This window comes from Peromyscus californicus, unplaced genomic scaffold, assembly GCF_007827085.1.
Source record: "Peromyscus californicus insignis strain IS unplaced genomic scaffold, ASM782708v3 Scaffold_4__1_contigs__length_199733344, whole genome shotgun sequence".
Taxonomy (NCBI): domain Eukaryota; kingdom Metazoa; phylum Chordata; class Mammalia; order Rodentia; family Cricetidae; genus Peromyscus; species Peromyscus californicus.
Genome location: NW_026294562.1, coordinates 46,564,504 through 46,571,618, shown reverse-complemented (window position 1 = coordinate 46,571,618; position 7,115 = coordinate 46,564,504). Strand labels below are relative to the sequence as shown.

Genomic DNA, 7,115 nt, shown 5'->3' with positions numbered 1-7,115 from the left:
TGGGACTTCTGTTTTATTTGTCTACCTTGAGATCGGGTCTAATTAAGGGCACTGAACTCATTGGATAGCCTATGCAGACCTCCTGCCTCAGTTTTCAGCATAGCTGCGATTAGCAGACCCAAGTAAACTGTACCCTCTTAAACTGATGGTTTTATGCCATGTGAAATTTGTGTTATTAAACAACCAAAAGAGTTAAAGAAGAGGGAATTCAGGTGGAGGTCAGAGTGGAAGCAGGTGTGAATGGGTGCAAGAGAAGGAATCATGGCTGCCAAAGTGTTTGAGTCCATCGTAAAGTTCGACCTAACTTTAGCAGTTGCAGGAGAACTCTGCCTTACATAATGTGGATGCTGGATACAGAGGTGTCATCTTTGGCCAATTCCTTGGAGTACAGGACATTGTGGTAGGGGAAGGGACTCGCTTTCTCATCCCTTAAGTACAGAAATCAATTATCTTTGACTGCCGCTCACGACCACGGAACGTACCAGTCATCACCGGTAGCAAATATTTGCAGAACGTCGTCAACATCACGCTACACATCCTCTTCCGGCCAGTAGCCAGCCAGCTTCCTCGTATCTACACCAGCATCGGTGAGGACTATGATGAGCGGGTGCTGCTGTCTATCACCACAGAGATCCTCAAGTCAGTAGTGGCTTGCTTTGATGCTGGAGAATTGATCACCCAGCGAGAGCTGGTCTTGAGGCAGGTGAGCAATGACCTCACAGAGAGAGCAGCAACTTTTGGGCTCATCCTGCATGACATATCCCTAACATGTCTGACCTTCAGGAAGGAGTTCACAGAAGCTGTGGAAGCCAAACTGGTGGCTCAGCAGGAAGCGGAGAGGGCCAGAATTGTGGTGGAAAAGGCTGAGCAGCAGCAGAAGGCAGCCATCATCTCTGCTGAGGGTGACTCCAAGGCAGCCGAGCTGATTGCCAACTCCCTGGCCACCGCAGGTGATGGCCTGATTGAGCTGCGCAAGCTGGAAGCTGCTAAGGACATTGCTTACCAGCTCCCAGCTCTCGGAATATCACCTACCTGCCAGTGGAGCCGCTGCTGCTCCTCCAGCTTCCCCAGAGAGGCCTCCTCCTCCTTGCTCCTTCTCAGGCCAACCAGGCCATGGCCTTGATGATTCTGAATACACTTTCCTTCTGCCTCACCCCAGAAATCACTGTGAAATTTCATGATCAGCTTAACTTGAAGGAAATAAAAGCAAAATCACTTCAGATCTCTAATTTAAAAAAAAATTAAAGAAGAAACAGATAAATTCCTAACAATAGTTGAAAACAGTTTTTTCAGTATTTAAGATAATTTTATTTTTAAAATAATAAATTAAAAAGCAAGCCCAATGTGGTGGTACATAGCTATAATCTTCACACTAGGAAGGATGGAGCAGGTTTAAGCCCAGCCCGTCTCAAAAGAAAAATGGGAGCTGGAAAGATGACCCAATGGTTAAGAGCACATAACACTCTTACAGAGGACCTGAGTTGGCTTCTAAGCATCCACATTGGGCAGCTCACAACAGCCTGTAAATCCAGTCCCAGGGAATCCAGTGCCTCTAGTCTCCACAGGCCCCTGCACTCACAGGCACATACCCACACACAGACACATACCTACACACATGCACACACCCACACACATGCACATACCTACACACAGGCACATATCCACACACAGACACATACCTACACACATGCACATACCCACACACAGGCACATATCCACACACAGGCACATACCCACACACAGACACATACCTACACACATGCACACACCCACACACATGCACATACCTAAACACAGGCACATATCCACACACAGACACATACCTACACACATGCACACACCCACACACATGCACATACCTACACACAGGCACATATCCACACACAGACACATACCCACACACAGGCACATACCCACACATAGACACATATCCACACACAGGCACATACCCACACACAGGCACATACCCACACACAGACACATATCCACACACAGGCACATACCCACACACATGCACATACCCACACACAGACACACACATACCCACACACAGACACATATCCACACACAGGCACACACCCACACACAGACACACACCCACACACAGGCACACACCCACACACAGACATACACCCACACACATGCACATACCCACACACAGACACACACATACCCACACACAGGCATATACCCACACACAGGCACATACCCACACATAGACACACACCCACACACAGACACATACCCACACACAGACACATACCCACACACAGACACATACCTACACACAGACACATACCCACACACAGACACATACCCACACACACCCACACACGGACACACACAGGCACATACCCACACACATGCACATACCCACACACAGACACACACCCACACACATGCACATATACACACACAGGCACACACCCACACACAGACACATATAAACACACAGGCACACACCCACACACAGACACACACCCACACACATGCACATACCCACACACAGACACACACATACCCACACACAGGCACATACCCACACAAGGCACACACCCACACACAGACACACACCCACACACAGACACACACCCATACACACCCACACATAAGCACACACATATCCACACAGAGACACACACATACCCACACACTGATACATACCCACACACAGACACACACCCATACACACCCACACATAAGCACACACATATCCACACAGAGACACACACATACCCACACACAGATACATACCCACACACAGACACACACCCACACACACCCACACACAGGCACACACCCACACACAGGCACACACCCACACACAGATACACACCCACACACAGACACACACAGGCACATACCCACACAATGCACATACCCACACACACGAACATAGCCACACACAGACGCACACCCACACACAGACACACACAGGCACATACCCACATACAGACTCATATCCACACACAGGCACACACCCACACACAGACACATACCCACACACAGACACATAATCAAAACTAACTCTTTAATAAAAATTTACAAAATTATAAAATCCAATAAGCAAATAAATAAGCAATCATGTTATCAAGAAAATACAGATTAAAATTAAAGTGACTGCCCTAAACTAAAATAGCTATTTAAACAGAATGATGCCACCAGATATCAGCCAAAATATCAGCAAGTCCATCTTCCACACTTGCTGTTAAGAATATTAATTTGTGTGACCAAGCTGTGGCAGTTTCTCATTAAGCTAAACATCCGCCCTATCTATAAGCCAGCAATTCCATATCTAGGAAGATACCTAAAACTGAGAAAATTCATGGTTCCTGAGATGCTTGGTACATGTGCTTATTATTCTTAATTCATAAAAGCTACAAACTAGAAGAAATGCAAAAGTGAACTGATGAAAATGTACACAAAGACTGCACATTAACAGCACTGCTCAACAGGAGACGAGCAAGCAAGCTCCGGACACTGACAGCATAGAAACATCACAGCAGAGAAACCCAGACTCAAAAGAACACGGTGTTACCCCTTCCTGTCAGGTTTCAGGAAACAATGCTGTGTAATACTGTTTATATTATATGTATAGCCATTTATAACAAGAAAATCTCATCATGGAAACAAATCAAAAGACTGAGAGTCACGGGAGTCAGAAAATCTGGAGGCAGGTAAGAGAGGACATTATGAGTAGTGATGCTTTTCTTTATAACAGTCATACGACACGAGTACTTACATTTACCAAACCCACCTAACTGTGCTCTGAACCTGGGCAGTTCGCTATATATTTCTATTTTACTGTGCATGAATTTTGCTACACTCAGAAAACATACCCTCACCAGGTGGTGGTGATATAGTTCTTTAATCCCAGCAGAGGCAGGCAGATCTCTGAGTTCAAGACCAGCCTGGTCTACAGAGTGAATTCCAGGACATCCAGGGCTACAGAGAGAGACCGTCTCAGGGGTGGCAGTGGGGGAGACCTACACACTCACTTGAGACTCTCACCGACATTCTCCGTTTTCTAGAAACACTCCACCTCCAACACCTTCCACAAAACAATCTGCTGACTTTCAGGGCACTCTCTCCTCCCTGAATGCTGTATGTTAGCTTCCTTTCCCCAAAGAGAAGGCAATAGCACGGAGATCAACAATTAATAAATGGAACCTCATGAAACTGGTAAGTTTCTGTAAGCCAAAAGACAATGTCCAGAGGACAAAAAAAAGTGGTAGCCTACAGAATGGGAAAAGTTCTTCACCAACCCCACATCTAACAGAGGACTGATTTCAAAAATATTTAAAGAACTCAAGAAATTGGACATCAACAAACCAAATAATCTAATTTGAAAATGGGGTACAGATCTAAAGAAAGAATTCTCAACAGAGGAATCTCAAATGGCCAAGAATCACTTAGAGAAATGTTCAACATCCTTAGCTATCAGGGAAACACAAATCCAAACGCCTCTGAGATCCCCTCTTACACCATCAGAATGGCTAAGATCAAAAGCACAAGAGACAGCTCATTCTGGAGACGGTATGGAGCAAAGGGAACACTCTTCCCTTGCTTGTGAGAGTGTGAATTTGTTTAGCCACTTTGGAAATCAATATGGTGGTTTCTCAGAAAACTGGAAATCAATCTAACACAAGACCCAGCTATACTATTCTTGGGCACCAAAGGATGCTCAGTCTTACCAAAATGACACTTGCCCAACTATGTTCATAATAAGCAACTTTATTCACAAAAGCCAGAACCTGAAAACAACCTAGATGCGCCTCTACTGAAGAATGGATAAAGAAAATGTGGTACATTTACACAGTGGAGTATTACTCAGCGCTTAAAAACAGTGACATCGGGAAATCTGAAGGCAAATGGATGGAACTTCTAGAAAAAAAATCATCCTGAGTGAGGTTTTCTAGAAAAAAAAATCATCCAGACCCAGAAAGACAAACATAGTATGTACTCACTTGTAAGTGAATATTAGCTGTAAAGTAAAGGATAATGCTATAATCCACAGTCCCACAAAAGCTAGGTAACAAGGAGGGTCCAAGGTTGGATACATATATTTCCCTGGAAAGAGGAAATAGAAGAGATCTCCTGGGCGGACTGGGGTCAGGTGGGGATGGGAACTTGAAAGATCAGGTTGGGGTGTGGGTGGATGTGGAGAGTACTGAAATAGATGACTGGAAAGGGGTTGTGTTTCGGAGTCAGGTAAAAACCTGATGCAAGGGAAACTCCCAAAAATCTACAAGGATGACCCCCGCTATAGTGGGGTCCTCCTAGCAATAGTGGATATGTAGACTGAGCTGGCCATCTCCTGTGACCAGATTAGTGACCACCCCAATTATCATCAGAAAGCCTTCATCCAGTAACTGATGAAAACAGATGCAGAGACCCACAGCCAGACATCAGGCCGAGCTTGGGGAATCCTGCTGAAGAGAGGGAGGAAGAATTACAGGAGTCAGAAGAGTCAAGGACATCACAAGAAAACCCACAGAAACAACTAACCTGGCTCATAGGAGCTCTCAGAAACTGAACCAACAACCAGGGAGCCTGCATGGGACTGACCCAGGCCCTCTACATATGTGTGACAGTTGTGTATCTCGGTTTACTTGTAGGATTCCTAACAATGGGAGCAGTAGCTGTCCCTAACGCTTTGGCTGGCTCTTGGGAACCTATTCCTCATACTGCATTGCCTTGCCCAGCCTTAATACAAGGAGAGATGCTTAGTCTTACCGAAACTTGATAGCCAAGCTTTGTTGATACCCATGGTAGGCCTGCCCCTTTCTGAACAGAAACAGAAAAGAAGTGGATTGGAGGACAGGGCAGAGGGAAGGAGGAGGGAATGGGAGGAGAGGAGGGAAAAGAAAGTGCAGTTGGGATATAAAATAAATAAGGTAATTAAATTTTTAAAAATCAGCCCGATCATTTATAAGCCCTCGACTTAGGTTTAGATAAATCAAAGTGTTTCAAAATTCTTTACTCTAGGCATGATATGGCTGTTGCCATTTTGAAATCAGAGCAGCTGTGATTACACACAGGTGACCATCCCTAGCACCAGGTTTCTCCCTAACCCTATACTGGCTCACTCTGTCAAGACATTTCTTTCATTGCTCTTCCTCTCCATCCCTCCCCCAACTCAGCCATCTCAATTCCTCATGTTCCCACCCACCCCCCATTTCCTCCCCTCTACTCTCCCATCCCAGTTTACCCAGGAGATCTTAAAATCCTTTCCTCTTCCTGTAGCAATCCATACATGTCCCTCTTAGGGTCCTCCTCTTTACCTAGCTTCTCTGGGGTTGTGGATTGTAGCCTGGTTATCCTTTGCTTTGCATCTAATATCCACTTATGAGTGAGTACTTACTGTGTTTGTCCTTCTGGGTCTAGGTTACCTCACTCAGGATGATTTTTTTCTAGTTCCATCCATTTGCCTACAAATTTCCTAATGCCATTGTTTTTTTTTTTTTTACCGCTGAGTAATACTCCATTGTGTTTTACTCCACATTTTCTTTATCCATTCTTCGGTTGAGGAGCATCTAGGTTGTTTCCAGGTTCTGGCTATTACGAATAATGCTGCTATGAACATAGTTGAGCAAGTGTCCTTGTGGTGTGGTTGAGCATCTTTTAGGCATATGCCCACTCAACATCCTTAGCCATCAGGGAAATGCAAATCAAAACAACTCTGAGATACAATCATCTTATGCCTGGCAAAATGGCTAAGATCAAAAACACTGATGATAGCTTGTGTTGGAGAAGATGTGGAGAAAGGAGAACACTCCTCCACTGCTGGTGGGAGTGCAATCTTGTACAGTCACTCTGGAAATCATTATGGCAGTATCTCAGAAGATTGGGAATCAACCTACCTCAAGAGAATTATATTTTTAAAAATGAATTTTAAAAGCAAATCCAGCATGGTATCTCATAACTTGCTCTCACTCCATCACCCTCCCTCCCTCCCTGCTTCCCTCTCTCCCTTCTTTACCTCTCTCCCTCCCTCTCCCCTTCCTTTTCCCTTTCCCCTCCCCACTGAATTCAACTCCACTACCAAGGGTTATGGAAGCTTTGGAGAAAGCACTCTCTAACACAGATAATACAACAATAGACAAACATTTCCC

At 45.0% G+C, this 7,115-nt stretch overlaps 1 pseudogene; it reads left to right on the top strand.

Annotated features, from left to right (window-relative positions):
• The first annotated feature begins 261 nt into the window (after positions 1 to 261).
• Positions 262 to 1,245, top strand: LOC128123748 (prohibitin 1-like; annotated as a pseudogene).
• The last annotated feature ends 5,870 nt before the right edge of the window (positions 1,246 to 7,115 follow it).